The sequence below is a fragment of the Aegilops tauschii genome, chromosome 4, assembly GCF_002575655.3.
Source record: "Aegilops tauschii subsp. strangulata cultivar AL8/78 chromosome 4, Aet v6.0, whole genome shotgun sequence".
NCBI lineage: Eukaryota > Viridiplantae > Streptophyta > Magnoliopsida > Poales > Poaceae > Aegilops > Aegilops tauschii.
In genome coordinates, this window is record NC_053038.3 from 354,516,704 (window position 1) to 354,526,938 (window position 10,235).

Consider the following 10,235-nt stretch of genomic DNA (forward strand, 5'->3'; position numbering starts at 1 on the left):
ACCAGGAGCAAGAGAATTAAACCATATCTTAGCATCACCCTTTAAGGAGAAATTAAACAACTTAAGAATATAATAATAGCGAGTTTTTTCCTCATGAGCAAACAGAGTGGCTATATTATTTAATTTAGTAAGATGTGCCACAACAGTTTCAGATTCATAACCATGGAAAGGATCATATTCAACCGAGGTAATTAACTCAGGATCGACAGAGAATCCATAATCCTTATCAGTAACAAAAATAGGTGAAGTAGCAAACTTAGGATCATATTGCATTCTAGCATTCAAAGATTTTTCTTTCCACTTGCATAGTAATTTCTTAAGATCATCTCTATCCTTACAAGCAAGAAAGTCCCTAGCTACCTCTTCATCCATAACATAACCCTCAGGTATAACAGGCAATTCATATCTAGGAGAGCTAGGTCTAGCAGCTGTTTCAAAGTGTTCAGTTTCAATGATTTCATCAGTTTCAGAAATATCATCATTTCCTGCATTCTCAATATCTTTAGCTCTAGCAAGTTGTTCATCAAGAAATTCACCCAATGGAACAGTATTATCAATCAAAGTATCATCATAAGCATCATGCATAGCAGAATTAGCATCATCAATTACATGCGACATATCAGAATTAATAGCAGGTGTAGGTGCCGCAAGCTTACTTAAAACAAAAGGTGAATCAAGTGCAGAGCTAGATGGCAGTTCCTTGCCTCCCCTTGTAGTAGAGGGAAAAATCTTGATTCTCGTATCTTTCAGATTCCTCATAGTGATCAACAGATATAAATCCCAAGTGACTCAGAGAATAGAGCTATGCTCCCCGGCAACGGCGCTAGAAAAAGGTCTTGATAACCCACGAGTATAGGGGATCGCAACAGTTTTCGATGGTAGAGTATTCAACCCAAATTTATTGATTCGACACAAGGGGAGCCAAAGAATATTCACGAGTATTAGCAGTTGAGTTGTCAATTCAACCACACCTGAAAGACTTAATATCTGCAGCAAAATATTTAGTAGCAAAGTAATATGGAAGTAACGGTAACAGTAGTAGTTTTGTAGCGATTGTAACAGTAGCAACGGCAAAGTAACTTAGCAAAGATCAATATGTGAAAAGCTTGAAGGCAATGGATCGGTAATGATAATTGTGTCAGATGATATTCATCATGCAACATTCATAACCTAGGGTGACACCGAACTAGCTCCAATTCATCAATATAGTGTAGGCATGTATTCCGTATATAGTCATATGTGCTTATGGAAAAGAACTTGCATGGCATCTTTTGTCCTACCCTCCCGTGGTAGTGGGGTCCTAATGGAAACTAAGGGATATTGAGGCCTCCTTTTAATAGAGAACCGGACCAAAGCATTAGCACTTAGTGAATACATGAACTCCTCAAACTACGGTAATCACCAGAAAGAATCCCAATTATTGTCACCTTGGGGTATGCGGATCATAACACATAATAGGTGTCTACAACTTGCAAGATAGGATCAAGAACTCAAATATATTCATGAAAACATAATAGGTTCAGATATGAAATCATGGCTGTCGGTGTACAAAAGTAGGGGCGCACCTTTATACCCCTTTACTTGTGCACGGGCAGTCAGAGCCGCGCGCCACGGCCACACGTAGCAGGGCAAAGGAGGGAAGTCGAAGAGAAGCCGAAGCCCAACACAAGACAACCACGACAACATCAAGACCAGAAACGCAAGACAACAAAGAGGCGGGGTGGAGTCCCCCAGCAAGGCCCTTGCCGGGGCAGGTCTCCGCGGCCCCGGCAAGAACCTTGCCGGGGCAACTTGCCCAAACACCAACAGAGCGAGCCACCCTTGAGCCCGTGGGTTCCAACTCAACCAACCACATTGGAACTAGGGCTCGGGAGGCACCTCCGTGGTAGCATGCAGATCTTTGCGAAGACAAGGAATATTCAAGATCAGATGAGGATTAAAAGGCAACGGTCCTCGGCAAGATCCTTGCCGAGGAGAGCCACAAGACCCCCGGCAAGATCCTTGCCGGGGACGACAGCACGCCACGGCAAGAACCTTGAAGGACCACCCGGCAAGGCCCTCACCGAGGACGCCAGCAGGGCCACTGCCAGGCCCGCACCAGCCATGTCTCCACCGCCATTCGCATGCAGCTGCCAGCCCAACCAGCAGGGCAGGCACCTGCGTGGCAACATGCAGCTCCCAGGCCAACTCATCAAGCGCCTGCGTGGCGGCTTGTAGATCTTCGTGAAGGCTTTGCCACTGCGCCACCTCAGCTGCCTGCCTGCCTACAAGCCGCTGCATGCATCGCTGACCAGGGGGCGTGTCGAAGCAAGGTGGAGCGGCGACGGATGGGATGGGCCTCGTTCCCGTCCCCAATAAAGCTAGGGGACACCTCAGCGGCGCATTAAATGCGTCTTGTCCTGTAATACGGGCGATAAGCTCGTAGCACTGTACGCCTTTCCACCTCCTGTGTGCCACTGTGGCAGCCCCTTTCGACTATAAAAGGAGGCCCATGGCGTACTGGAGAAGGATTTGGCTCTTTGGAACGACCCAGCCACCGTAGCTAGTTCAAGGGCTCAAGAACACTCAATACATCCACCAAAGCAGGACTAGGGTTTTACGCATCCTCGCGGCCCGAACCTGGGTAAACGATCCTTGTGTTGACTACTAATCATGCTCTTCTTGCAACCCTGCGCCCCGGCAACCGTAGTATGGATTCTTGTGATCCGATTGGTGTCGTTTCCCACCGACATCTTTGGCGCGCCAGGTAGGGGACGCAATTGTGAGAATCTGGTCTAGTAGTTGGTCTAGCAGTTTTGCATCGCCGTGGCTTCTAAAGAAGAAGACGGCCAGGAGAAAACGGTACCGCCTGCGCGGGCGAAGGACGCCAGTGCGGCAACAGGAAAGCTAGGTCATTCAGAGCCTTGGGCTATTTCCTTTTGTATATAAGGTTATCATCCTTGGAGATCCTGCCTATGTATGGAAAACCTGCACGCAAAGGGGCCCTCCCGCGATTGGCAACGCCCTTGTTCTGTTTCGAGTCTGCTCAACAGCTCAAGCGGCCGCGTCGAGAGTGGCGGGGTAGCCTTCCGCACTTGGCAACGCTCTCGATTCTGACTCAAGTCAAGCTCGACAGTTCGGGCGGCCGCGTTAAGGGCGGTAAGGTGGTTCGCCCGGCAGCAAGCACACCCGGCAGGCCAATGGGGATCCGTCCCCAAGACGCCGCCCTGGGTTTACGCGCCGGCAGGCCTACCTAGTTACGTAGGGTGGACATACAAAGGAAAATCGAACAGAAAAATAACGTGCATAGTATCAAAGTACTGTAGAAGTTATATTACATCGCTTGTTGCCACAATTCCAACTAAAGATAAAAATCGTCTTGGTTGAGAACTTGCAGCAACGAAAAGAAACGGGGTGCCTAATCCCGGCGCTGGCCCTCCACCCACAGAATTCCGCCGACACCGCTGATGACGGGCTTGATGCGCTCCCTGAGCGGCATGAGGTCATTATCCTCTGGCAAGCTCTCCAACGCGGCGTCGAAGTCGAGGTCGGGGTACCAGTACGCCACCTTGGTGAGAACCTTGGTCATGGCGCCCTGGCAAAGCCTTCGGGCCTCGTCGGCCAGCGAGGTCGCCCGGTTGGCGTGAAGCCGCTCCAAAGCACCGACGACCTTCTCAAAGAACAGGGTCAGGCTGCAGTTGGCACTCACACTCCGCTCCGGGGCGTACCTCACGTCCGGCATCCCCATGGTGGCCAGCTGCGCGGCGGCCTGGTTGGCAACGGTGGCGAGGCGATCAAGCCAGCGGTTCTCGCCCTCCACGTGCTCCTTGAAGTTGAGGGTCTCGTTCTTCCACAGCTGCTTCTCGGTCTCCAGGTTTTTGGTCAGGGTCCCTTCCCGGGCCCTGGCCTCCGACAGCATCTTCTCGAGAACCTCCAGCTTCAGCTTGAGGTCTTTGATGGAGTTGTTGGCCTCGGAGAGCTCCCCGGCCCTGTTGACGGCCGCGCTCTGCGCCTCCATCAAGGCGTCGTTGAGCGTGTCCTTCTCCTGGGACAGCTTCAGGGCCTACTCCTTCAGCTCGTCCCGCTCCACCTCCAGCTCCTTCACCTTGCCGGCGTGAACCAGAGCCTAGGCATCGAGTGTCTCTTTGTGCCTCTGCTCCAGCTCTTGGGTCTGCTGCGCGGCAAGCTTCTCCACCTCCTTGTCCTTGGCGCGGAGTTTGGCTTCGAGGTCCGCCTCGCGCTTGGCGAGGTCCTCCTCCTGGGAGTTCAGCGCGGCCTGGTGCTGGGTCCGGGCGGCCTCGGCTGCCGCGGCCAAGCCCTCCGCCGTCTCCTGGGCCTTCTCGATGTCGTCCAGCTTCATGGTGAGCTCCACGTCGCGCTTGGCCAGCTCGCCCTGGGCGACCTTCGGCTCCTCGTGAGCTTGGCGGAACCAGTCCTGCGTCTCGGCGAAGCGCTTCTGGAGGTCCGCCTCCGCCTTCTCCGCCACCGCCATCCTGGACTTAGCTTTGTCCAGGCGGGCACGATGGAGTGCCTGGAGCTTCCGAAAGCTGGCGCCCATGGCCTGGAGCAGCTGCTCCTCCTAGGAGCCGTCGCCACCAATGCTCGGCTCATCGACGACCTTGAGCCCGGCAGCGGCGAGCACTTCGTCGTCGAACACCTCTCCCTCGACAGGGGCCCGGGTGCTTGACGCACCGGGGAGGTGAACGAAGAGATCATCGCTCACCTTCAGGTACTTGCCGGAGCCAGAGGCAGCGGAGGAGGAAGGCTGGTCATCGACCACCTCCTCCTCGGCGGTGGCCTTGCCGGGCTCCCCGGCAGGCCCCTTGCTGGTCTCCTCGGCGGTAGCCTTGCCGGGCTCCCCGGCAGGCCCTTTGGCGGCGTCCTCCACGGCGCCGCTGGCGGCCTCCTCGGCGGCGATCTTCTCGGCCTCCGCCGCGGCGTCCTTGACCACGTCCTCGATGACGGTGTCCAGGTCCTCCCGGTCCCCCGAGAGAGGATCTGGATATCAATAAGGGGGTGGGGTAGAGCCAAGATCAAAGATTCAAAAAGCAGAGAAAAAGCAGGGACGAAAGGCAAGAGACTTACCAGTGCCAGGCTGGGAAGCAGAAGTCCCCTCCCCGCCAACATCTGGCATCGAGGAGAAGCCACCAGCGCCCAAGTTCTCCTCCTCCTCCTCCATGTGCGTGGGCTCGGTGCTTGGTGCCCTTGCCGGGGACGCCCCTCGGGGCGGTGTGGTTGATGGGGGTGGCGTGGTGGGAGTAGCCCTCTGTGGCTCCTCCCGCTGCTGCTCTCCTCCTGCATACGCGACGAGGTCAGCGCCAAAGTATCATACCCCTGACACATGTTGACGAGGAGTGAGCGGTGAACTTACGCTGGGGGCTGCGCCGGGGGCTGTTGTCCGGGCTGCTCAACACCACCAGCAGCGCCCTTGAAGCACCAGCCAGGGGTTGGCCGCCCGCCGAGGCCTTGGCCCTCTTTACCGTCTGGGCCAGCGTCTCTGCGTCCCTGCAAGGATGAAAATAAGTCAAGACATGCAGCACGGACTAAGAAAATAGAGATGGCGAAGAGGGGCAAGTTGCTTACTCGACGTCCATCTCCTCCTCTGTTGCCTTCCTCTTCCTCCTTGGGCTGAGGGACCCAAAATCAAAGGTGACCCCCGCGTCAACATCTGCCGGGGGAGGGGAAGGAGGTGGCGTCCGAACGTGCTTTGCCGAGGAAGAAGTGGATGCCTTCTCCTTCGCCGCCGCGGCCGTTGCCGTTTTCTTCGCCGCCGCGGCCCTCGTCTGGCGTGCGGACATCCCCTGGGCCTGCCGCAGCTGCGCGGCCCTGCCAGGCCGGACCGGCTCGCCGGAGGTGGCCCGCCGTAGGACCCGTCCTCTCCCTGTGGCTGGAGGATCGACGGCCACGACCTCCTCCTCCTCCTCCTCGGCCTCTTCCTCCGACGACTCGTCGGCCGCGTCTTCGACGAGAGGAGACCCAGTGCCGGCACTGCTGGCCTTCCCAGCGGCCTCCGCCCACCGGGCGAGCTCCTCCTCCTCCGCGGCCGCCGCGGCCTTGTCCTCCACGCCACCAGCGCTGTCGGCCTCCTCGGCAAGCTGTGCCTCCATCGCCCTGGCAGCGATGTAGTCCAACTCCGCCTGGGTGGTGTCCTGGATGAGCCGCGGCTCGTCAGTGACATACCCCTCGTGCAGGGTATCAAAGAACTGCCGCACCTGGATGTCCTCCAGCTCGACCCAGCTCAGGTCAGGGCCGTGCGCATTGCAGTCCGGCATCATGGCAATGATGTCGGTCCGGTGCGAGTTATTGCTTAGCGGGATCACTCCTGCCGGCAACTTGAACAAGGGCCCCTTGACGACCTTGCCGGCCTTCGCGGCGGCCCTCGTGACCTTGCCGGTCCGCTCGACCTCGCCGTCGCGGCCCACATCGACCTTGAAAAGCCGCTGGCAGAAGTGGGCATGCCCCATCACTGTGAAGTTGTGGTCGAGGCCGGGGCGAAGCCGCATGATGTCGACGGCGTTCGTGAAGAGCCAGGCCGGCCTCCCCTTGCTGTGAAGTGGAGCGATCTGGCGGCGGATGAAGTCCGCCCCGATCATCTCGAGGGTGAGCCCGGCCTCGGTGAGCCGAAGGATCCTGGTGGTGGCGATCGTGAGCTTCTCGTCATCGGTATCGACGTCGCTCCAATCGCTTCTGCAGACCGGCGGCGCCCGACGAACTTCACAAAACGCCGGCGGGTCCTTCTCTTCAATCCAGCACCACCGGCCCCGCCACTCTTCCATCCTCTCCTTCATGGCGCCATCCGGGTACGATGCCTTGGACCTTGGGATCCAGGTGACGCAACCGGAGATGGCGCCCCCCGTCTGAATCCGAGGGAAGAAGTAGTGGCGGGAAAGCACCGTGTTGGGAAGCACCCCGGCGAAACATTCGCAGAGGTGCGCGAAAAGGGCCATGCATGCCACAACATTTGGGGTAAAATCCAAGAGGCGGAAGCCAAAGGTGTGCATGACATCGCTGAAGAAGTCGAAGAAGGGAGGACAAAGCCCGCAGGAGAAGTAATCAACGAAGAAAGGGTACCGATTTGGAGCAGCCTCGGCGCAATTGGCGGGGATGACGCGCGTGGCTAGATGCCCCGTCTTCTCTCCCCCCGTCTTGACCCCCCCACAAGGGTTTGAAGGCCTCCCGGAGCTCGAACACGTCGACCGTCGAGGGGAAGCAAGCAAGCTGCGTCCGCTGCATCGCCAGCGCGCTCTCCAGCGGCTCCGCCGCTCCGGCGTCCTTGGCCACTCCCTTGCCCTTGGTGGATTTGGGTGCCATGGCGGCTAGGGGGAGCAAGAGACAGAAGGCGGCAGAGAGGCAGCGGCGGCGAGCAATAACGAAGCTAAGGGAGCAAGGAGAAGGGGGCGGCGGCTCTGAGATTGGAGAAGGCACAAGGGGGTAAAATGAGCAGCGTGCCCACAGTTATTCCCTTTTACGGGGAAGGCGCGGGCCGCCTCTTTTCCCCATTGACCATGATGTGGCGCATGTGCGCGGGAACCACCCCACGCATGCCGCCCACGTCACGCGCCACTCCCCCATGTCGCCTGTTCAACGCGGGTCGTGGGGAAGCGCAGCGGACGAAGAATTACCGCGGTAAAATCCGCCCCACCTGCCCGCGCCCCGTTCTGGGCCTGGCCCAACAACGTGTCGCGCTTATATATGGCCCAGGCCCGGGGGCTCCTGTCGGTGTACAAAAGTAGGGGCGCACCTTTATACCCCTTTACTTGTGCACGGGCAGTCAGAGCCACGCGCCACGGCCACACGTAGCAGGGCAAAGGAGGGAAGCCGGAGAGAAGCCGAAGCACCCTTGAGCCCGCGGGTTCCAACTCAACCAACCACGTTGGAACTAGGGCTCGGGAGGCACCTCCGTGGTAGCATTGTCGGGGGTTGGGTGCGACATATGCCAATGGATGGCTTATCATGGTGGGAGCGAGGAGAACGTCGCCAGTGCCTGGAAGCGGGATGAGACGTAGACACGAACGCCAGCGTACTTTACCCAGGTTCGGGGCTCTCCTAGGAGATAACACCCCTAGTCCTGCTCTGCGGGTTCTCTGCATGATCACTAAGGCACAAGTGAATACAATGGTGCTCCTTGAGCTGTATGCTAGAGGTAGGAGAAGGCAAGGCTAGCTCTCTCCTTTCTCTATGGGTTGGTCTAGTTCTAACAGGTTGGGAACCCTTTGCATGGGTGCCCTGGGGGGTTTATATAGGCCTACCCCCCAGGGGTACAATAGTAATCTGGCCGGGTGTAGGACCCGGCCGTCAGTCTCTTTGGTCACCGGCTTCTCCGCCGACTGCTGGGCCCGCCGCCTGGTGGGCCCCGCCAACTGGTCCGGTACGGGGCCGACAGGCCGTCTCCGCCGCTCTCGGGTCTTGTCGGCTGCTGATCACTGTAGCCGTGATGTTAACGACGCAGTCTTGGTCAGGAGAGCGTGGCTACAGCCCCTGCCGCCTGGCGGGCGATTACTGTAGCCAGTCTGCGTCTTGTCTGGTTAATGGCGCGTGGGGTCTGAGAAAGGGGCCGGCCGACTGCTGGAGGCCGACCTCCCTCGGATACGACTGGTGGGGCTCCAGCCATCTTCTGGGCTCTCGCTGATCGGTGGGACCCCTCATCGCCGGGCCATACCGGCAGGCAGTCGTGGGAGCAGGGCCCCGCCTACTTGTGCTGATGCCAGGGGCGGAGTGGCAACAGTGCCGCGCCGGGCGGAGATCTCCGTCGGTACGGTGCACTGTGGCCACGCCTGTCCCTGGGTCGGGGGATGGGGGGATGGGCTACGCTGTAGCCACTCCCTGTCTTGTCTTTGTTGATGAGGGCGCAGGCCTTGCTGGCGCCACAGGCCGACTGCCAGGGGCCGGCTTCTCTGGAATCCGCCCACTAGGAGTCGGCTTGCCTTGATGCCGGCTTCTGGGACTCGGCCGTCTTCGGGCAGCCGGCTATTTCTCCAACCGGCCACCAGAAGGCGGCACTTCGCCTTAGCGCCTTGAGGGGCGCAGCCTGCCCCGATGTCTTGAAAGGTTCTGGGTCTCGGGTTAGCCTACCCGTGGCCCATTACTCCGACAGTAGTCCCCGAAGCTGGTGAGGTGCCGCGGCTAAGCAGCCGAGGAGCCTCAGCAGTTTCTTTCCCCGAGTGCTTGAGGGGAGGATTCGTCCGACTTCTGCCAGGCCGACTAGCGGGAGTTGGCCTCGCCCAATCTGATTTATCCAAATTTCGAACGCGGCGGCAGGAACCAAGTGGCGTGCTTGCTAAGCCTCCTCACTGCCGCCCGTTGTGGGCATGTCACGTGGCGTCGGGCGGCCGGGCCAGTCTGCCAGCCCACGCTCGCGATGGGATGCGCCTGCTGGCGGGGCCCGCCACTACCACGCATCGGCACGCGAGCGGATCCGCTGCGGCTGAGGTGGGCGGTTGAGGTTCCCACGGAGTTACTGCGCGCAGTAACTCGCACGATAAACGTGGGAGGCGTGGGATCGTGGGCGCAGTAAATCCCACGACCGCCCCCTCGGCTTCGCAGCCCGTAGGCCTATAAGTAGGGGGAGGGGGAGCGGCTAAGCACGCTTGTCCCTCCTCCCCATTCTTCCCTCCTTCTTCTTCCTCTCACCGTTGCGCCTCCAAGCCACGCTGAGCACTGCGGTGGTTCGTTTCCGATGAGCTCATCTTCCAACCCCACGCCCCCCACGGCGCGCTCCGGAGCATGGGACGGCTCCGAAGTTCACGACGACCACGTTGATTTCCTCCGCCAGACGCGGCAGCTGCCCGGTAAGGATTACATGAAGGTCCGCCTCGCGCCGAGGGGGGAGATCTCGCCGGTGCCGGAGGAGGGCGAGCGGGTCGTCTTCCACTCGCACTGCCTGTGCGGCCTTGGCTGGCCGGCGAGCAGCTTCTTCCGGACCTTCCTCGAGTTCTACGGTCTCCAGCCGCACCACCTCACCCCGAACACGTTGGTGCTGTTGTCCGCCTTCGTCACCTTGTGCGAAGGTTTCCTCGGCGTCCTCCCCACCATCGAGCTTTGGGGGAGTTCTTCTACATCAAGCTCGGCACCCTCGTTGCGGGCGTGCCGGCCCAATGCGGCACGTTCATCACGGTGCGAAGGTCGGCGGCCGACAATCCGTTTCCTCCCATCACGCTGATCAAGTCGGTGAACATGTGGCAGCGGTCGTACTTCTACGTGAAGAGCGTCTTCGCGGAGGGCGACTGGGTCAACTTGCCAGCTTACGAAGCCGTTCC